General features: G+C 44.6%; 1 protein-coding gene across 3 annotated transcripts in view; it reads left to right on the top strand.

Annotated features, from left to right (window-relative positions):
- HPCAL1 (hippocalcin like 1) overlaps positions 1-22,422 on the top strand; it is a 67,082-nt gene that overhangs the window by 10,065 nt on the left and 34,595 nt on the right. For 2 of the 3 annotated variants that reach the window (XM_075750624.1, XM_075750626.1), the window contains exon 2: positions 7,022-7,068. The exons of the other annotated variant lie outside the window; for it this stretch is intronic. The gene's annotated coding sequence lies outside the window, so the exon portion shown is untranslated. The remainder of the gene's footprint in view (positions 1-7,021; positions 7,069-22,422) is intronic. 3 annotated transcript variants of the gene reach the window in all.

Below are 22,422 nucleotides of genomic sequence, written 5' to 3'. Positions count from 1 at the left end.
TTGTGTATAACTGTTTTAAGGACTGCAGATACTAATTACTCATTGAATTGGGCAGAGGAGATGTTTGTAGAGCTTCCTCACCCTCTGAAGAGGGGCATCACAGCATGGTCATCCTCAGTAGCCAAAGGTCATTGGCCAACTTGTGAGAGGGTCTGTTAGCAGGAGGGACTGGGGTCAAAACCGACATTGCAGAAATGCAATCTGCAGCTGTGGGTTGAAGTGAGCAAAACTCTAAAGCCAGGGAATTGCATCTGCCTCCACAGAGATGAATCTGTGGTGGTGTAGGCCATGATGTATTTCATGGTAAGCCTTGTTGGCATGCAAGTTTCTCCTTTGCACAGGATTATTTTGGTTTCCGTTGGTTTCCCTGTTGCTCCCCTGAATCTGGCAGGGATAACTGTTTGTGTTACGATAGCATCAGCCAGAGATAAGATTCTTGTACCGCACGCTTCAGGCTGTTCTTCAGTCAATGGTTTAACCACTGCATTGCACCTGTGTTCAATAAATAAACCTTCGGGGATGCTCAGAGTGGCGTTTTTGGAGATGTGAAACAACAGTTACTCACTGCAGAATTAATCTATTAATTTAGGTCCAGACTTTTCAGATTGTACTCCAAGTGTTTCTGTGCTGTAAAGAGTGCTCCAGCACAGCAGACGTGCAATGGAGATGTGCGGGGCAGCATGGAGTGTGTCCTAAAATCCCAAAGTAAAAATTGAGGGGATAGATGCGTTCATTTGATAGGATTTCTGTGACTCCAGTGAGCCCAATGCTGATGTCACACAGCTAAGGCTTGGCATTCCTGCTAGGGTAAGAGCACAAGTCACAGTCTTCCAGAGAGAGACATAGGTCTCTTACTCACCTGGAGAATTTACATTTAAGCACCCAGGTAAACATCTTGTGGTACACTCAGGACTTGTTGACTTACCTGATAGACCTGAGTGCTGAGGGAAACCGAAGGAAAACAACCTTCTGCCAGGGCAGAGATTACACCACCATCCTCGCAACACCCAGCAGCCCCACTCTCTCTGTTCTAATTTTTTTTTTTTTGTAGTGGTACAATATCCACCATTATTTGTTCTGTCCTCTCTGCTGAGAGGTGGACCTGGCTTTGCATTTCACCTCGCTGTTACAGGTTAAATTCACCAAGTAGTGTCACAGTGGCTTTGTGAGCAGGTGTAGGTACTGGTGATGCTGCAACAGGCTTCAGGTTGCAAAAATTTGTGTTGGAAAGTTGTCCAAATAAACTGCACAGGGAGAAGGCTTGAAGGCAGAGAGCTGGCAGGAGTTGGACACCTTCTGAAAATGCAGGCTGCTTTACAGCATGAGAAATCAAAGTAGCCTGGGAGTCTGTTCAGTCAGGAGGTGCTCCAAATAAGCAAACACGGCCTCCGAGGAATGTTTTGAACTCCTCCCTGTTGCCGTTTCCTGATACTGTCAGTGTTTGGTGTTTCCTTCATGCTCTGGCAGCCGCCTGGTTACCGTCTGCCCTGTGAGAAGTGGTGCTTTGCTACGGTGACTGCTGGGAACTTTCATCAACAGTTTTTGGGCTGTGTGACCATCTCGCTGCATGTGTCCAGTTTGATGTGTTCGAGATGAGATTCACTGTTGTTACGGTCGTGGTGACAGCAGGTATAGGGTGTATCTCCTGTCTGCTACCAGAGCTGATGTACCTGTGCCTTGGCTGGTGGCCTGGGACTCGAGGGAGCGACATTATAAGTATCTAAAGGGTGGATGTCTAGAGGAAGGGACTGGACTCTTCAGTGATGCACAGTGCCAGGACAAGGGTCAATGGGCACCAACTGGAACACAGGCAGTTCCATCTCAATATGAAGAAAAACTTCACTCTGAGGGTGACCGAGCACTGGAACAGGCTGCCCAGAGAAGTTGTGGAATCTCCTTCTCTGGAGATATTCAAAACCCACCTGGACGCAATCCTGTGCAACCTGCTCTAGGTGATCCTGCTTTAGCAGGGGGTTGGACTAGATGATCTCCAGAGGTCCCTTCCAACCCCTACCAATGTGTGATTCTGAGATTCAATCTCTGACCTAACTGTGTGCCTCCTGACGTGTTCCTGGGGAGGCTATAAGGTCTCCGTACATTAGTTTCCCATCGCAGTGTTTGGATTATAATACATTTCTAGGGGTGTTGCAAGCACGTTTCTTAGGTGAAATGGTACAGGGAGAGGTGCCACTAGCAGCATCTGAGGCAGAGAAAGGAGGGGCAGCAGTTTATTGTGTTGACACAACAGAAATGTCTCTCAGCAGTACCAGCCCCTCAGGGGATGCTCAGACTGAGGCGTATCTGCACTGCAGCCGTAGCAGGATATTGGGAGAACACTTGATTAGCTTTTACATAGCCAGCATCTCAATCTCAAGTTGTAGCACCCTGGACCTCAGTGTGGGCTAGAAAACCTACCCAGGAGTTGAGGGAAATGAGCCTGCACTGGGCTCTGGTGGCATCTGGGCTCTCCGAGCTGCACCAAGTAGTGTAAGTATCCCTGGGACTTAGGCAGGTTGGCAGTGATCTTGAGTAGTGACAGTCCTTTGATGGACAGGGTGAACTGACCAACTCCTCTTCTGGGATGTAGGGGCCTCAAAGAAAACAAACACGGAGGATAGAGTCCTCTGACAGTTTCCTTGCACTGTGGGTTGAATTATATGTGGAGGTGGGACCTCTCAGAGCTGCTGGGTGGGCTCCAAGTGTGATGGCTTACACACACTGTAAAAGGGCCTGGTGTGAAAGGTGAGGAGGTGGAAGGAGGCAAGAGGTGAGTGGGGAGAGACTGTGCTATGGAGGACGGGTTGGGTGGACACACTCCAGAGCAGTTTGTCAGCCAGCACGAGTGCAGTCGGGATGCATCCACAAGCATGTGTAGAAGTGCAACAGCCAGAGGTGAGGTGCAGGTGGGTGATGAGCTGGCTGGCTGAGGGGGACTGAAGGAAAATTAGAATAGTTCAGTTGGAAGGGACCTACAACGATCATCTAGTCCAACTGCATAGCAAGTGACAGGACAATTAGTTTCTTGGCTGTCCATGGACTATTGCTACCCACGTGTAAAGTGGACTGCAAAACTGTATGTCCTCCAAGCCCTCACCAGTTTGCATTTGCAAGAAAAAAACCCAACATATTTTTATAACAATAGCAAGAGTCTAGTTGAAAAAGAAATTGCAAATAAGGGAGAGCAGAGCCTTCATGTAGTGCTGGGAGTTATCTCCACTGCTGCATGCGGTGTTTGCAGGCAGGTCACACCATCCACAAACATAGCAACGTTAATAGGAGTATTGATTTGTCTTAATGCAGTTATGAAAGCTGAACCTTGGAGGTGTGGGAGGGCCTTATCGGTAATCAGCATCGAGATTGATCGGGGATAGTATCAGCCAAAGGGGAACAAATGAAGGCTAGAAGAGGGCAGGGTAAAATAGTGGCTATTAAAGGAAGAAAAGCGCCCACAACACTTGAGGCTTCTCCATCATGTAGAAAGAAATCTACTTAATATATTATGTCTATGACTCGAAGCAAAGGCATGGGGTTAAAATCACTTTTGAAAACCAGACAAAAGAAAAATAAAGATGTCTGTAATGGTTTTGGTGCTAGCTAAGGCGGGTCCGAGGGCACTGTGGGATGTGGCAGAGCAGGGAAGGGAGGTGAGGGTGGGTGATGTGTTGGGAGGGAGTTTCACCCCTGCCAGACAGGTCAAAGCATGGTCTGAAAAAAAACATTTGTCACCTTGGTTTCTCTGGTCCATCAGTGAAGCTCTTTTTATAAGGAGGATCTTTACAAATGACTCTTTGGAGCAGTTTCTTCCTTAAGGTTTTTGCTAGCAGCTCTGAAAATAGTAGATTAATGCACTTGCCTTTTCCTGCCCAGCCTCCAAAAGTTACTGACATCTCTTCCTTTAATTCTGCTGTGTAATTGAATTTCTGCCATAAGTTGCTTCTGCTAATGCAATTATACCTAACTTTTAATTGGCAATGGATTTAAATACCTCATGTGCTGTTAACATAGAAATTAACGTGTGCTGTCCGGTTACACTCTACTCCATCAGGTTGGAGCAAAGGTTTTGAATAATTATAAGAATTTAAGTAGCCATATTTTTTTTTTTTTCCCAAAAGTCTTTTGGAATGCCAAAATCTAGCCAAGGACTGGGACATGCCATTTATTTTGAACGTATAAATATGGCCAAATAATCTTACAGTATTCTGTAAGGTTCGTTGAATTGGGAAGGCCCAACAGATGTGTACCAGCAGCACAGAAGAGAAATCAGAAGAGTTTCTGGGTTGTGTTTCCTATTTTGCCATTGACCAGGTTGAATCCTTACCTTGCCTTTCCATTAGGTTTCATTGGGTTGGCAGCTTGGAGAGATACCATCCAACCCTGTATAACATGAGGATATCAGGTTTTCTCCCTAAAAAGATGTTGAAGCTAAAATGACTTGTTTAAATACTTGCATTGCTGCCAGGATGCAACATTTGTGAGTGCCTGCCTGGGGATCTCAAGAGTAATAGAAAATTTCATGGAGTCTTGGATCTTCCTGTGAGCAGAAGGCTGATGTAGTTAACATCTGCACTGACCAGGATAAAATAGGAAAAGAATCATTTAGGGACCACTCACTTAGAGGTTTTTCTCTTTTTCTTTATTTTTTTTCTTCCAGGTCCTCTAGGCCTTAGGGAAGGGTTTGTTTAAAACAACCCCCCAGATGTTGGGAGGATGCGTGTGGCAAGGTTGGTAAAAGCTGGTCAACCAGCACCATCAGGGGAGAGGGCACCTGCAGGAGGTGGCTGGTGACCCCACTGCAGGGTGAGATGCCCTGACCTCACCTCCGTGACACTTGTCTCATTCTCATGATTTGTAGAAGGAGATGGATTTCAGCTGGCTACTTAACTTCAGTTCTTTTCAATTTCTTCTGGGTGATTATTTCTGAAAACCTGTGGGGAATTTGTGAGGTTTCCATAACAATGGAAAAGCAAAAAATATAGTGCTAAATTTTTTTTAAAAGGAGATGGAATTGCAGTACAGTCAATCTGACTTTTATTACAGTATTTTCCTGAAAGTTAATAACTTATTTCCCACCTGGGCATCTTCTGGGTGCTTCTGAGTAACAGTTAGCATGGATTAGTCTGGAACAAATCATGTCAGACATCCTAATTTCCTTCTACAGCAGGGTAACAGCTCTCGTGGATAGAAGAACAGATTATATGATGTACTTCAATACTAGTTAGGTTTTTGGCACTGTTTTGATATTCTCAGAAGGAAGCTAGGGAGAAGAAATTTTGGTGAAACTTTTGCCTTGTAGACGGTGTAACCATGCTCCAGTATTATATATCCAGGCTTAGCTCCAGTATTTTGTGAAGTTCAGAAGAAGTACTTGGTGGGCATTTCCAGAGGTGGACCTTGTGGTTTCGGTCATTGTAATTGATACATTTGATAAAATACTGGTTCAGACTCAACAGGTAGCACCAAACTAGGGGAGGTTACAAGCACTTGGGAGGAGGGATTAGATTTTCAAATAGCTTTGAAAAAAACCAGAAAATTAATTTGGACAGTCCATCATTCACACCCAGAGGCATTAACGTATGCTTGCAGTGGGGTTGCAGCTTGGGATTGTGGTGGGTCACACACCACTTTGTCAGTATCATCCTGCCCCAACAGCAGCAGACACAGTCGTCCATAAACAGGAGGATGGACTTGCTGCGTCCCGTGTTGGATCTCCTGGTGCTTTGGCATCCCTGAAGTACTGGAGCCAGCGTGGGGCACTGCGTCTGGGGGAAGATGTGGAGAAAATGAGAGATGCCAGCAGGGAACTGAACAGAACTCAAGAGGAAAGATGGGAAGGAGTAGGGTGTTTGGTCTGGAGAGAAGGCGAAGGGTTGGCAACGGGTTTGCAGTGTCTAGAAGACTGCTGTGAGAGGAGAAATGTGGAACCTCTGCCTCATATCTGTGAGGGTTAGGGCAAGCGGTAAAGAGTTTGAATGGTATCATGACAGGAAGAAACCCCTGCTTGTAGGGACAGTGAAGTGTTGAAGGAGGCTGTTGGGAGGCTTTGGTAATGTCTGGGATCCCTGTGGCTGGGGTTTTGCGTTGGGCAGACCAGATGTGTATGTTAGGGGTAGGCTGGAGGCGCCTGGGAGTAGGGTCCCAAACCTGGTGGGATTTTGTTTGCAGAGGTTGTGGGGTTACTGGGTCAGACAAGGGTCTGGCAGGAAAGAAGCTCGCATGGTGGAACTGGAGACATTGGGCTGGAGGAGATGATTACTTCCCAGCCGTGCCTGGCCTCAGCCATGGGGAAAATCATGGAAGGCTCAATGAGAGGGTGGAATTGGTTTTTCAATTTTCTAATCCACAGACTTTGAGAGATTAGGAATTGCAGGAGCAGGTGAGCTCAGTCCTGGTGCTCTCATCTGTGACTCCTTAAGTGCTGATGAACCCTCAGGATTCACAGCTGGCAGATGCTGAAGGGATGCAATTATACTCGTGCTTCCTCAAGAAGCACGCTCAATGGAAAGAGAAGTGATTTCTAACCTTTCAGAGCAATGCTTAATGGCTCCAGAAGACTTGAAACTGGCTCCATCATATTTTATTTCTTTTTTTTCCTGTTTTTAGTTCTTGGCATAGTAATATTTTGAGGTATAAGCCAAGCAAACCTTCTGAATCTAAACTTGATACTTGCTTATTTTGAAAGGTGACTTTAAAAAAAATAATATTAAAGTAGGCAGGGTGCTTTCACCACATTTTTGAACACCAGAAGAATTTGCTGTCTGAATTTGAGAGAAATCTGTACCTTTTTCAACATGGGAGCTGTTTTCTATTCCACAACAAATAATAAAATGCAAATGCAGGCAACAAAGTTGTTTGTCAGTGTAGTGTAAGAACTGGAGTGGAGTTTTTGCATGTTTAGACTAATTCTGATTTCTTTTTCAGCTGGGAAAATTGTGTTTTATAGGGGCGGCCAAAAAGTGGGAAGGTTGTCGCTTCGAAGAAAGCTGTAATGTAAAACATGTTTGGTTTTTGTCTTCTCCTCCAGGCAATTGAGCCCCGTGGACTTTCTCTGAAGAGGTTCCAAGATAGGTGGTGAGTACTTCCCAGAGCGTGCTCCTTTCAAGGCACTCTTTAAATTAGTAATAGAAAAATTAAATTAGTAATACAAAATACAAATGTTGACTTTTGTTCTACATTGGGCACAGAAGTTTGTGTTTGCTGAGCCTGTGACATGCTTTAATTTTAGAGCTGGCAGGGCTAATCTTTGAGTAAAGGTTTAACATCAAAATGTTTAGCTTTACCTTTGCACTAGAAAGAATTTTCTGAGACTTGATTAGTGAAATAGATGTTATATTTTAAAAAATATTTGACTTTAGGGAAAATCTGTACAAATTACACTGTATTTTTTACTAAAAACCAATGTTGTCCAGTGGGGCAAAGTGTTTTCTGTTCAGAGAGCAACCTTATTTATATTTTTTTCCTTCTGTTCTGACCATCTGTGTTAATCTGAAGGAATGCAACTTCCAGAGGGTTAAATGACGTGCATAACTGGTGCTAATCTCTGCTGCGTGTGACTGATTTTGTCCTGCCTGCATCCAAGACTTACATGTATTTCATTTGTTTGCACTTCATTAAGTCCTTATTTGTAAGTAAGCGAAACATTAAATCGGTAAAGAGCTGAAGGAGAGTAAGATTGCTAAGAAATGCCGATGTTGTGGCGTTGCAGCCAGAGAGCCACCTCTTACGCAGAGGTAAATCAGTGCAATTTCTTTTCCTCTGGTGGAGCCGATCTCTTCCGGCGAATGCCAGCTGGGACTCTGCTCTGTAGCACCCTTTGCTGTTTGTTTTCATTGTTTCTAGAGAAATACGTACTGGGTTTCCTCTTTCAATTCTAGATTTCTTTCCAATGAGATTAACCAAATTATATCATTACCCATTAATTGCTCAGGAAGTTTATTCTTTAGTTGCATTTCCCTAGTGCACAGGATACAAGCTATTAGAGCTCTTGTGTGTTCAGACTGACTAATAAACTACAGTTGAATGTCCCAAACATTTAATGGACTTCTCCATCTTCCAAACCAATGTATTTTCCATAGATAAGGTGCCTTTTGATACAGATGGTCCCAGGTTGATCTGAAGTGTCCGTACAGCTGAAATGTAGCCATCTGCGCTCGTTTCTTGTTGGGACAGGGGAGGATGCTGGGGTTTGGTGTGTTGTACTGTGCTTGTGTCCGCCTTAAATGTATGTTCATTTTGGCCAGAAAATGCTTATTTAACATTTATAAGGGTCGTCTTTAATGCCCCTTAAATGTATTTGTCAGCAATTACATCTTTCATTGATGAAAACATCCCCTACTTAATAAACTGTTACCCATGTTTTCTGTATAAGGGGAGCTAATTTAACCCCAGACGGTGGTTCTGACTAAGGCTTAGGTCCGAAAACCATGAGTCTTATATGGCCAAATTATGAATCCTGTGTGCCTTCTGCCAAAATGTTCTTGTGAGTAATAGCTTATGAACCCTTCCTCTCCCCCAGCCCCACAGCTACGATTGGATCTGGATGAGAAACCTGCACACAGTTTGTACTGATAACTGCTATATTGGGACCTGAATCATCAGTTGATCTTTTCGAGATGTTGAAAGATGAATCAAGCTCTCTTTTCCTGAGGGCAGAGGGGAGGATGGGGTCGGTGACTGTAATACCATGTGTGTAAAGGCCAGGCAATTATAAATTGTCAGTTTAAATTGTATTTACAATTGGATTTTCTTTTCCTGTTTTTACAGGTAACACCTGAGTAGGTTATAAGTAAAAAAAAAAATTGTTAATACTCCAGACTGTGCTTGCCAGAGCTAATGTTTTAGTAGTAGGTAGTCCCTTTGGGTAGTGCTTTCAAAAGCATGAATGTCCTGCGGTCTTTTAGGGAAACTCTGGTTCCCGCTGCATTTTTGCAAGCAGAATTTACAGGCGTCAGGTGTTTATACATTGCATTTTTGCTGCTTAATGGTCTATATTCCTCCTTGCCTTCTCAAATTCAGGTGTGTCCTTTATTCCACTTTGGGAATTTAGATGATCCGTACCAGTATGAAGGTACGCCTCCAGGGTGTAACAGTTTCTGTATGGAGCCTTACAGTGGTCTGGCTATGTCGGTTCATATTTAACGTATAGTAAGAGACAGACTTGAAGGCAGACCAGTGCTGAGCCAGCTGGGCATTTTCCAAAATGTAATGCGTGGCCAGCGGCACATGGGTGGCTTCAGAGCAAAGTGTAGCATCATGAAAGAAAATATGTAAGTGCCTGAAAGTAGCTCAAATTTTACCCCAGCTGAGCACACCTGGAGGTGAAGGTGCTGTCTGGGGAAGGGGGGAACAGGCACTTGAGTGCTCTCCTGACGGGGTACCGTGGGCTCTGATGGAGCAAGCTGCTTACCCGTGTTCCTGCCTGTAAGCACATAAGCAGCTCTGAGCAGTGGAGACCGGGGAGCCAGATACATGATGGGAGATGCACCCACGTCGGGGCCACCCTGGCCAAATCCGTACCTGTGCTGGGGCTCTCGTGCCTCGGCATGTTTCGAGGTGCTGCTAGGGTGCTTGTGCCAGGAGGTTGGAGGTGTGATGTTTGAGCTGTTGGAGCAAGTCCAGAGGAGGGCCATGAAGATGATCTGAGGGCTGGAGCACCTCTCCTGTGAGGACAGGCTGAGAGAGTTGGGCTTGTTCAGCCTGGAGAAGAGAAGGCTCCGGGGAGACCTTATTGCAGCCTTCCAGTACCTGAAGGGGCCTACAGGAAAGATGGTGAGGGACTCTTGATCAGGGAGTGTAGTGACAGGACCAGGGGTAATGGGTTTAAGCTGAAGGAGGGTACATTTAGATTAGATGTTAGAAAGAAATTCTTTACTGTGAGGGTGATGAGGTACTGGAACAGGTTGCCCAGAGAACTTGTGGATGCCCCATCCCTGGAAGTGTTCAAGACCAGGTTGGATGGGGCTTTGGGCAATGTGGTCTAGTGGAGGGTGTCCCTGCCCACGGCAGGGGGGTTGGAACTAGATGGTCTTTAAGGTCCCTTCCAACCCAAACCATTCTATGATTCTGTGTGGGTGTGAGGGCTGTCTCGGTCCCAGGTGCGATGTGGTGGGGCCGCAGCAGTGGTGTCACTGTAGCCTCTGTGCTGTTTCAGAGGAGTGCGCAAGTAGCTGTGCCCTGCGGCCAAGGGAGGCAGAGGACAGGGCATGAAATGGTGTGAACAACAGCAGAGACTGCCTGTTGCTTGCACGGATGTGGGGCTCTGCAGCTGAAATGGGGCTCCTTGCTCCTCCGGGCCAGCACTAGCTTGCATCGCTGCACCATCCATTACTTGAGTTTTGAAGTGAAACTTTTTGCAGCCAGAGACTGACAGATCTGTCCTACCAAATTGACTTGGAGAAACATATTGTTTTTAAACTGTAAGCAGAGCTGAAACCTCTGCAACCTTTGTTTTCGAGGGAAAGATGGTGGCATGGAGTACTGGAGGGTTGGGCTTCTGGAGGTGCCTCAGGACCACCTGTGGCTTGGCATTGAAATCAGTGGATGCTCTTGCCATTGGTGCTGGGGTGTTTTTGGAAATACTCTTGTGCTGAGAGTGAGGCCGTGGGTACCTCCCCATGGCCTGGCTCCGGGGCCATCTCCACCAGGATGCCCTCATCCCTGAGTCTCGGTGCCTCCTGGCACGGCTCCTCCTCTGCTGTCCCTGCCGGCATCTCCCTGCCTTCCCCACAGCCCATCTGTGTCCCCATATCCAGGGCCCCATGGGGTCACCTTCCCGGTGAGCATCTGGGCTCTGCGGGGAGGAAAAACCCGCAGCAGAGCCAGGGAGGGGGAGGAGGAAGCAGGCAAGACAAGGGGGAATTTGAGGCTGTTTTCCCCTTTCCCTGGGCATCCTCTGCACTGCAGCCTTGGAAAACTCACTGGTTTGAGGATTCAGATCCTGTTGGGGAAAGGGAGACCTGGCAGTGTTGTTATCTTTCCCCACAGTCTGATAAAACCCTCTGGAGGAAGCTGCGAGGGCCAGATGTCTGCTATACATACGACTATATCGCAGCAAAAAAAAAAAAAGTGCAATTAATTGTCAAGTGCGTCTTAAAAAAGAACAAATGGGGAGCACAATAGCAAATGAAGTACCTTGTGTGAGTGGCTTATGTAATGAAGTAATTAAGAAGAATTTATTACGGGGTTTAATGTGTCACTAATCAAAGCTTGCTTTTTTCATCCTTACCACCTTTAAAAATTGCTATTTGAGTCTTTGACTTCTACGTTTTGGTTTTTTTTTTTATAAATAGGTTTTATTAGTATTTTCACTGTTTAAGATTTTCTTTGTTGTATTACATGTTTCCTTTCCATATACGCTGTTTGCTCATTCAAGGATATTAAGAAAAACAAAAAGCAGAATGTGCAACACTGCTATTCATCTATGTTTATTTTTATGAATGAATCTTCTGCCTGGATGCACACAGGCTTCGGGATTGCCCACTTTTCAAAAACTTCTAAAATTCAGACTTTTTCATTAATTCTTTACTGTGATGGGGAAAATTTAAAAGCAGGCTTTGCTTTTAAAAATGTAAGCTATTAGCCAAGATTTCCAAGCTGGAAGTAGTGGGGTACCAAATTTGGAATATTCTGTAATAGCCCTGTTTTCCCTGTTGTGTATTGTGCCTCCTACAAACACCACCTGCCTTCTACATTTTGTATAGATGTTGCTATATAGCACAAAAAAGGAGTGTCTCCTAATGCAAGTGTCTCATGTTGATTCACTGCTATACAACTGTTCATCCTCTAATAGTGTGGGATTACGAAGCATTATCATGCTCAGATTGACTCAGGTAGTGCTATTTTTATTTAAGCTGTATTAAGGTATCATTGTGAATCTTTGGTCTTGCAGCATGGGGGTAATACGATTTACTATTTTTATAGAAAAATCAACATGGCTGTACAAATCCTGTCCATAGCAAGAGCTGCAAAGGTTAGTCATGAGCTCAACACTTCCCCCCCACACCCCTTTCCTCCACAGTGAGTTGTTAAATTTTTAATTTTCATGTGACTTCCATCGTGTTGGCCAGGCTTGGAATAAAATAAGAGGGTGCCTTGGCTTATGGTTGAGGACTTTGTACTTGCTGGGAGAAGCTTTGGTGTAAGAGGGTGAGCGGGTTTGGGGATGCTTGGTGGAGCTACCTGGGCAACCACCGAGGGGATGCAGTTGGTTTCATCCATCTGAGCCCTCGCAGGGTTGTCTAATTCAAGCAAATGAGCCCTCCCATGGACATCATACCAGCACTCGCATCACTCTGCTGTTTTTATATCAGGCCCCACCCCTCTTAATTAAAAAATGCTGCGGTAATTTGGTGTGAATCCTTTCCTTGCTCCTCTCCTCCTTATCACCCTGCAGCAGCTTGGTGCCCTGCTAAAGCCAAAATAAATGTACACCCTGGGGCTGAGGTTGGCTGAGGGGTGCAATCAGAGCTATCTATGGACAGCATGTCTGTCCGGCTGGATCCCAGTGCATCGGACGGACTGCCAGCCATTGTGTTTCCAGAGGGGAAGGGGAAAAAAAAAAAAAGCATGGCCTTTCTTGGAAAGAGAATGCAATGAGAAGTGAGGCGTGATTTTTCTCTCAAATGAGACAAATATTCACGCTCTGAAGTTGATCAAAATTAGTTTGCTTTGAGACAGGTCTCGGGGTTTGCAGAGTTAGCGAGGAGCTACTGCTGAAAGTCACCGTGGTTTGGTTCTAGCTGTGGGTGCAAAAATGGCTTCACAACGTTGCTTTGGTGCTTTAGGGATGGCCTGGAAGAGTTGGACTGGGTCAGGGATCACTTCCCACAGGCAGTTTGGCTGCAGCCCCCTTTCTGGGGAGCATAGTAGGAAGGACATTGCCCACCTCCAAACTTCCCACCCCCAGGGTTTGATGGGATGGGGGCTGCTGCGGAGCAGGGGATGTGGCATCGTCTCTTCTGGGGAGTTTCTGGGCATCTTTCTGGCCTTCGTCGGCGTTTGGGAGGACAGGTGATGGTTGATGGTGGTGGAGCAGCTCAACGCTAGTATGCACATGCCTGCAGCATCCTCCTGGGCTCTGCATCCCTGGGCAGCCTAGTTGGCAAGCAGCTTAATTGTTCTAATTGGCTCGTGGCACCCAAAGGCACCAGGATCCTGGTAGAAAAGTAGCAGGCAAGCCCTGGGAAATGCTACCACGAACTGTTGTGGCTGTCTCAAGTGTGGTCCCCAGTTGTGAGAGTGTGAACACAAACAAAGACACACGAGGCCTCAGCCTACTAAACAATGTGTTTCTGTCTCCTTCAGGCCTTCATTTGAAATCAAACAGACAAGTAACCATGCAAATTTTTGCAGCTTTCTCTTTAATTATCAGGAATGCAGAATAACTTTCAATAACTACTTGATTTCTACGTTACACAGAAAAAAAGCCAGTGGTAGTGGCTGGATGCTTCACAGTTCGGCATGGGCAGCACAGCACGTCCACTGGAAGGGGTGAGAAGATGCTGTAGGTTTGCCAGTGCAGCACTGCAGCTGGCTTCTTGAAAAGGCTTTCAGTCCTGTTGTTCCCTGCTGACCACGGGCTGTTGAGTTAGGTATGGAAATCAGCTGGTGAAGACTGATCTCCGTTACACCACTTAGGGTAGATGAATGTAAATTGTCAATTTTGCCATAATAAAATATGCAAATAATTTTTATGTGGGATGCATGCTGGGTTTCAGAATAGCCAGGCTTGAAGGCAGGGAAAATTTTCTGAATGTTAATTAAAAGGTTTTTTCAAGTGAAGGCTGAAAAACCCATCCTATTTTGAGGGTTTTCACCCATCTAATATGTTTGTCTTTTTAAAAGAACAACACCCCCTATTCATTGTACTCCTTTTTAGGCTTGATGCGTGTTTTAGCTGTATTTAAGTGTTTTGATAGCAAAGTTAACCATTTAACTAGCTAAGCAGTTACTTGCAGACTTACAGGTCTGAGCATTTTGCTGCAGCCTCATTGCTACATTCCTGCTGCGGCCAGGGGCTTGGGCTCCATTGCTTTGTTAGCAGCTTGGTTTGGGGGGCTTGGTTTGGGGCTTTTTGGGGGTTTTTTGTTTGTGTTGTTTTTTTTTATCTTCCTGACACCACCAAGTGTTGCATCTACATCTGCTGTCACGTCCAGGCATTTCCCTCCTCCTCGTGCACAGTGTTCTGGTGAAGTTCCAGTGGAGCATTGGTGGGGTTAGTGGGGTACAAGCTGGTTTTTGTGTGAGCAAAGAGGGTCTGAGCTAAGCCAGGCAGTTTTGTTTCCTTCTCCCTAAGCATTCAGTATTTATAAATACTACCCTTGGGTTACCAGAAAATCTTGTCTCTTAGCAATCAAAATCCCAACTAGTTCCTTCCAGAGAGACACTTGCATCACCAGGGGAAGCAGATGTGGCCATCAGACCCGTGTTGCTGTTTCCTGGGATGAAGCATCAGGATCTGCAGTTGGACTAGATGATCGTTGCAGGTCCCTTCCAGCTGAACGCTCCTCTCGTCTCATGCAGACGGGATTGGGGAGCTGGAACAGGACTGGGCTGTAGATCTCAGATGGTATCTCCATTACTTTGGAGGGGTGAGAGGGATTTTCTTTGCTAGGTGCTCACTCTCTGTCTTACACCCTAAAGCCTGAGAATTAGTCATCTTGACTCTGATTTCACCAGCAAATGGGGCATGGTCACAAAATGCAGTGAGTCTGCTACAGTAAAACTGAAGTGGATTCACCTACAGAATTTTCATTTCGCAGAAAAAATAATATGTGGTCTTCATTGAATTTCAAGGGGAATGTAATTTGACGTTCTCAATGAAATGCCAGGAAAAAATAATTTAGGAAATATGTTAATTTTTGTAATTTGTGCGAGAAAGTTAATTTTAGGGATTCACCATCAATAGATTATTTCATGACACATCAGTGTTAAGGCATAGATCATTAAGGGTGTGTATCATGTTTTGTTGTTTGTTGGGTACCATTACCACCTGTATGTCAGAACAGTTGATTATCTAGTTCTGATTATTTATATTGGAATCACTAAGGCAATTTGTTTTTAAGTCTTTTTCTAGGTTAAAATACCTTCTCTCCAAATTATGAAGAAATACGTTAACACTTTAGAGCACAATAGATATGTTAATATAAGAGTATGAAAATAAAACCTTCAGGATTCAAAACCTTGAGCAGATTGGTTTTGGAATATATTAGGAGTACCTCCCCTGAATTTGCATATACTTTCGAAACATTTTGAATCTGAGGAAAAGAGCTTTTTCCTTTTGTTTTGCTTTGGTTTTGGTTGAGGTTTTTGTTATAAGTTTGACCAAATATATTTGACAAACTCTGCTCCTCACTTAGAGTCAGGTAAGAGGATTGAATGGTGCCCATTCACCACTATAAAGATAGTGGGAGATGAATTTACCTGCAAAATGGCATCTGAATGGAGGATTGAGAGATGATAGCAGGTACAAAAGACATTTCAAAGCAGGAAGGTACTAAATATTGAATTTTGTAGAGTACCTGGGAAATTACTTCAGATTGTCCTCTTGAATCAGTATGCTTTCAAAGCTTTAAGCTGGTTTTCTAAGGAAAATGGTTCGGTTTTCCAGGCTATCTGGTTCTTAAGCTATTTCCAGACATGTACCAGCTCTGTGGTTGCGTTCCCCTTCAGCTGCATCCTTTCTCTGCACCTTGGATGAAGTGTGACCCAGGAGGACGGTGGGCCTTTACCATGGTCTCCATCCCTTCCTGTGATGGCAAGGGAGTTGTTCCCTCTATTTCTAGCTAAACAAATATAAAAGTTCGATTTTATTTCTCATTGCCTCTCAAGCATCCTTCTCCCTTCATCCTCGTGTGCTACGTGAGATGCCCTGGTTGGGGGTGGCGATGGCTCTGCCTGGAGTCCCAGACACCGCAGGGCAGTGGAGCAGCATCCCCCTCAGTGACAGCACCCACGGAGAATCCAGCGTTCGTTCTGCCTAAAGGCAAGTCAAAAACCTGCAAGAAGTGGTTTAGTAATGGGAATGTCAGCAGACCCCTGAGTACAATGATGCTGCTGGATGCTTTCATAAATCTAGGGTTTAGGGATGACAGTTATGATGCATGGCATTGGGAGAATGCGAAACTGCAGTCATTAAACAAAAATGGGCTTTTAAACTAATGGCAGCTGCCTAAACAGTTTTGCAGTGAAGCAGATTCCCTTAGGCTACCATTCTTCAAATAATACAGGTTCTATTGACTTTGAAAAAACAGGAAAATGTTTTGTTTTGGTGCTGTAGCACTGCTTTTACATTCATTCCAAAGGTCAGGGTGCTAAGTGTTTGCTAGTTTTTAAGCTGGAGGTGTTAGAAAATAATGAATGGCAGTGTTCCTGGATAATTCATTCACTGTTACTCCCCTGAATTAAGCCACCTGCGATACCAAGGATTCACACCTGTTCCTAGATGGGTTTCCAAGCGAGTATGGGGGGCACTTTTCTCCATCCAAACTCGGCTGTGTTTAACCCAGCAGGTAGTTCTGCACAGCGGCTCTGTTATACAGAATTTTATCCAAATATCTCCATCAAAACCTGTTCCAACTCCTGCTGGTTTAAAATGATGCACAATAAAGCAGCATGTTGCTTTGTCTCCTTTGAAGCCATCATTCCCAGCCTAAAGCTGGAGGTGTAAAGATGCGTGCATTGCCTTTTCCTTCATGCCAGAGATATCCTGATAGAGAAGGGCTACCTGTGATCTGAAGTGTGTTGGTCGATTCCTTGAAGAGGCATTTCAGGAACGTTTGGAAGTTGCAGAAGGCCAACCAATTGGTTGGCTCAGTTTCAGCCTCGGGTTGGCCTTGCTTGCTGAGTAACTCCAGACTGATTTTTAATTTTTTTTTTAATTATTACTTTTTAAAATCAAACAGTTCCATTAGAAATGTATGTGAAATCCATTGTGAACAGTCACATTTCACTTTGAAGCCCTCTATGTCATGAGATGATGACAGTTTGAAGTTGGATGTTCTAATACTCCTAGTTTTTCTAGGAGCGCTGCAAGACCCAGCAGAGGTTGGGAAGGATGGGCTGGAGGTCTCCTGCCATGTCGGGGACATTGAGCGCAGCTTTCAGAACCCGAAATGTTCTCTTCTGAGCATCACCTGCAGTCCCAGCTCTCTGCAGGATTTGGCTGTCCTGTAAGACCTGGATAACATACTGCTTCTTTCCACCACTTTTCTTTTCTTCTTTGCTTCCATGGTCTGTCTTAACCATAAACATGTTTTCTGTGGGCAGTTCTTTGTGGACGAGGAGAGCTGTCTAACTGCAGAGACTTCAGCCAGGTTTTCTTCTTCCTGGGGAGTATGCCTGAGTCAGGAGAGGAGAGTGGAAGAAGAAAAGTTAAATTAACTATAACAGGAACATTTGAACAGATGGCTGACCTTTTGTAACACCAAGAACCATTTAACTGTAGAAATTTGCAGGCTGTTTTAAGTTTGTCATGCTCTTTAGAACCATCTGAGCTTAGACACACAACACAATTTTTATTAGCTTACTGCAAGGCTTTGTTGCTTAATTTGCCTACTATTTGAAACACTAAACTTTAGGTGGAATGAGCAGGATCCAGGAGCGTTGATGGGATGAACTGCCTTTGTGCCAACTTTCTTTAAACCCCTGGAAGCTGAGGGAGGAGGGATGCTCCCGGTCATGCTGGAAGGAGCTCTGCCCCTCCGCTTGGCTCACTGCCCGGGGAGAGCTCAGCCTTTGCACGGACGAGGGCCATGCAACAGTTAATTGTGGGCAGGGCAGAGACAGATGATCATCCTGCCCCAAATCACTTAACCGTCTTAAGGGTCTACCCTTGCCTGCCTGAACGAGCCAACTAATCTTTCAGTGAACCGCACAAGTGAGCGCTGAGCTATAAATGGTATGACGAGACAGGTGACACAAAATGATCAAATTCCCTTATCCCACCTCTCCCCAAAAGCTCTGCACTATATGCCTGCTTAACGGTGGAAAAACATCACTGTTTGGAGCAAATTGTTTCAGGTTATGGTGGGTTCTCCATCCTCTGCAGGCTTTTAGGTCAGGGTTGCATATCTTCTGAAAACGTGTAGGCCAAATGGGTGGTGACTGGATGCAGGAATTCTTGGAGAAGTTCTTTGAAGCAAGAAGTATTGGACTAGATCAGTGGTTTTCAACACTTCTTGTGAGATCACGGCAAACTTTTGCACTTTGGGCACTTGTGCGGCGATTTGGAAGAGCAGTGTCTGCATGGTGGCCACACGTGAAGTCCTTGGCACCGTCCTGGAGAGCTGCTGAGATAAGTGATGCTGAGGGTCTCGTCTGGGATTCAGCGAGTCAAGGATGGAGGAACAACTGTGAAGTGCTTGGAAATTGTCTTTATAAGGAGCGCACCATGTTAGTCCACCAAAAAGTGAAGGAAAAAAATAATCCGTATCAGCACAGTACGTATTTCTTTGAGAGCTCTGGTTTATCACTACTGCTGGCTCTTCTTAATTACTGCTAATGCTTCTGCAGGCTGTGCAGTTGGAGATGGAATGTGGCTGGCCCGAAGTCAGGGCGCAGAGGCTTTTATCAGGGCCACTCGGAGACAGGCCATCTGCAAGATATATTTATTTTTTTTCTTATTTGTCATCTCTAAATAAAAACGTGATGCTGTGAGAATGTCCGTTCCATCCTATTGCTTCACTCCACCGAAGTTGCCATTTTCTGACAAACCGCTTTAGAAAGTTATATTTGGCAAATGGCTGTTTACTTAATTCCTTTCCTATCGTTGCTGCTTGTCTGTGAAACCCAAATCTGTTTGCGTGTGAGCTCAGCTGTGGCTCAGTTCAGAGGATTCTTTAAACCATAGTTGTTTTCTCCTCTGTTTGCTTTTTTTAGCTCCTTTTCTGTCACGATAGAGGAACTGCAGGTACTTCATATCTGCTGAAGGCAAATCCAGTACCTGCAGAGCTGAGGATTGTTAGAAGCTGACGTGGTCGGGCTTCCTTGCTTACCCCAAGTGTTGGAGCTTCAACACTCTTGGCATCATGCAGCTATTACACAGCGTAAGAAGGATTAGCTTTGCAGGAGTGAGTTTCTTGTGTCTGCAGAAAGCCATGTGAAGCTCCATGAAGGAGCAGCGGCCCATGTTGGTTCCCAAAGGCCTGCTGGCTCAAGTCCTCAGCCAACAAGGGAGACTTCTTCAGCAAAACTGGCTTGTCAGGAGGAGACTTGGGAGAAGCAGGGTTTGGTGGTTTGGGTTTTTTTTTCGGTTTTGTTGTAAGAAAACAAAAAGCTCTGAAGTGAACTTACCTGCTTGGGACACTGGGATTTGTTTTAGAAATAAAATACTCCATCATGGAGCTCTGTGCAAAACTGTGCTGTTCAAATCGCTGGGGGAAAAGGGAGAGTCGCTCGGTGACACCGGTTGTTGCAAGTTTTTTCTTAAACTTATAAACTCTCCTTGGCAAAGTGAGCTTAAGCAAGGCTTAACATGCTTTGCCCATAGATACTGTGATATAACCCAGCTTTGGCCACCCTAGCCTAGCAATGGGTGTTTCTAGAAGAAGGTAGGACATGGGGACTGTGGTTATAAAGGGAAATGCAATTATAAAAGCAAAAGAGCAAACAGTTGGTTATAATCTATAAAAATTGATACTTATTGCTGTCAGGTTCACCTTCTTTGCCTTAAGGTTTTCTCATTAGAAGCAGTTTCTGTAAATACCATCTCTTTCCTTCCCCTTGGAGAGATCTCAAATTGCTGAGCTCAAATATGTTGACTGGGTAATCAATAAACTTTAATCTACATGACAGAGTTTTTTCCTTGAAGTCAGTTCTTTCTGTACTGGAGATAACATGTCTAAAGCAAGTGTAAATTGAAGAAGGGTTAGATTCGACTGGACTCACTCTTACGATATGCTCTTACAATTTTGCAATGTGAATGTCTTCTAAAACAATTACAGTTATTGCTAAGTGGGCAATAAATGATTAATCTACTAGCAGACAGCCAGCGCAGTAGTGTCTTTGAAACTATTTTTGAGCCTTTTCCCCACTGTTCTTTCCCTGCAAGACTGGCTTAAAGATAAGAGACTGACAATAAAATAAATTGTGATTTGTAGCCCGGTTCTCTTTCAGTCTGTGTCTTTGCTTCAGCGTTGCACTTTTGTCTCGCACTGAAAAGCATGTAATGAAAGGGGTTTAAAGTCTGCCCTGAGCCAGAAGAACATTCAATCTTGTATTTCATTTGAGGCATATGCTTAAATTATCATGGGGTTGGCTGGATTTATTTGTGCACTTAGATCCATGCTTAATCCGGGTGAGTAACGATGCTTGAGAGCTTTTGTTGGTGGGAGGTCACCGGTGCTGCTGTTTGTGAGTTGGTGGCATCATGTGCAGAGCATGTGAAAATACTCATCCATCGTTTTACCGTCTGGACTAGTCCTTGTACTGGGAATATCTGCTTACGCCCTGGCTTTCTTCTCAGAAAGTCTCTCATTTTGGCTATGTGGTGCAGAGGGAGAATTTCCCAGCGCTTAGTTAAGGAGCTGAATTTGCAGCTGAATTTAGGAAGATGACTAAACACTTCAAAATGCAATGTTTTGTGAGAGAAAAGGCAAGACTGCAGAAAAAAACTCCAGTTTGGTTCCTCATACATTCTGTAAACTTGTACATTTTTAACATTTTTATAGCTACAGTCATAATGCTACGCACCACGTTGCATCGTAACAACTGACTCAGAAAAATCCTCTGGTGTCTGTTGATGCCGTGGACTTGCTTACGTGCTAGTGCTGGTTTTAATTGTCTTTCTGTTTGAGGAGATGTCCTCAGGTTAGAGGTTAAGCTTTCTCTCATTACTTTGAATAGCAATGATACATTTGGTTATACACCCAGTTGAGCCAGCTTGGAGCTGGTGAGCAGCAGTGGAGCTGGGCATAAGTCATGGAGTTACTCATATAGCTTCTTACCCTTTCCTTAAGTTGTTCTGGTTAATAATATGATGATATAATAATAATTCTGGACACTAATAGGTTTGCTGCTCTGCCTTGCGTGATGGCAATTCTGTTGTTGCACAGGTTTTGAGTTTAACTCTCAATAAAGCGCAGGCACAAAGCCAATGACTGTGTGTATGGTTAAATACTGGCTTGATAGAGCTACAAATCAGATATCACACCCATGGCGTGGTAGTGAAACAAAGGGCTCATGACGTGGTAAGGCTCGTTAAAAAGCAGTTGGTGTTGGTCTAGGCAAGAACTGCATCTCCTTGTTGGGAATATTTTCTTATCCCCTAAAGGCAACCCTGTGCTCTGATAGTGACACTTTTGTTGGAGGAGAAGGTTTAAAAACTGGCTCATACTGCACACTTTTTAAATCACAGCTTTCTCAGGTAAATGAGTCACCTTTTCTTAATTGCACATGGAGGAAGAACCAGTCATGGCAGTGCTTATAAATCATGTGGTTTGCTTTTGGTCAGGAGTGAACTCCAGGCAGACATCTGTGTTTACGTGAAGGTTATTCGGAGGAAAGCTTGGCTTTAGTCTTAACATATTTGCTACCAAATTTTAGTTGGTAAACAGAGACAGACTGCTCCCACCCAGCAACAGATAGGATTGTTTTGGTGGTATAGCTTTGGTGCCTGTTCCAAGATGGATCTGATCTGATGACCAGTGTTTAAAAACAAGCACCCTGCCCTCCTCCAAACCTCCAGGTGTGAGAGCCTGTGCTGCAACTCCTGCTGAAGGAGATCAGAGAGGGATGATGGTCAGAAAATGGATGTGATGATGCTGAAGGAGAGCACCAAGAGCAGTCTTGTCTGTGGGTGCTGAGGGATGGAGCTACAGGTGCCAATTAATCCCATTTAATCTTATTTTTAAGATAGTTTTCTCCACGCATCACAAGACCCTGTCATCATCCTGTTGTTTAGGTTTCTCTATGAGCTGGTGATGGTCAGCGTGTTTCAAAACAGCAGATTTCATGAAGCTGGGTTGATTGCAAAGCCCAATCTCGTGCTGTTGCAGTGAGTGGCAAGTAGACTTCCAGCCCCAACAAACAGGTCCCTTCTTGGGTGCTTGCCCAGCTGAGAGGCTGTTCACCTCCCTCCCTGACTAGAAACCACTCCACTTTCAGTTTTAACTTACAGGCTGTTTAATAGTTCAGGGGTTTTTTTGTCAATGCTATGGGTTTATTTTTTTCCATCTGCTGTTCACTGTCCTGATGCGGTTACAGCAAAAGCTCCTCTCCCTTCTCGTACTTTTGTTTTAAGATGCATCAGCCAAGTGCTGCTAGTCTGCCACTTTCCTTACTATTTTTTTTTTAAATTTGTATCACTGAAGAATAGTTTGGTCTTTGCTCTTTATTTTTATTTGCATGATCTAATTCAGTTTGACTTTGGCAATTTCTCTTTACCCCTTTGCTTCCTGACCTCTGTGACACAGCTGTCTTTGCAGAGCA

Source organism: Balearica regulorum, chromosome 3 (genome assembly GCF_011004875.1).
Source record: "Balearica regulorum gibbericeps isolate bBalReg1 chromosome 3, bBalReg1.pri, whole genome shotgun sequence".
In the NCBI taxonomy this organism is placed as follows: Eukaryota; Metazoa; Chordata; class Aves; order Gruiformes; family Gruidae; genus Balearica; species Balearica regulorum.
This window is presented reverse-complemented; position numbering and strand designations above follow the sequence as displayed.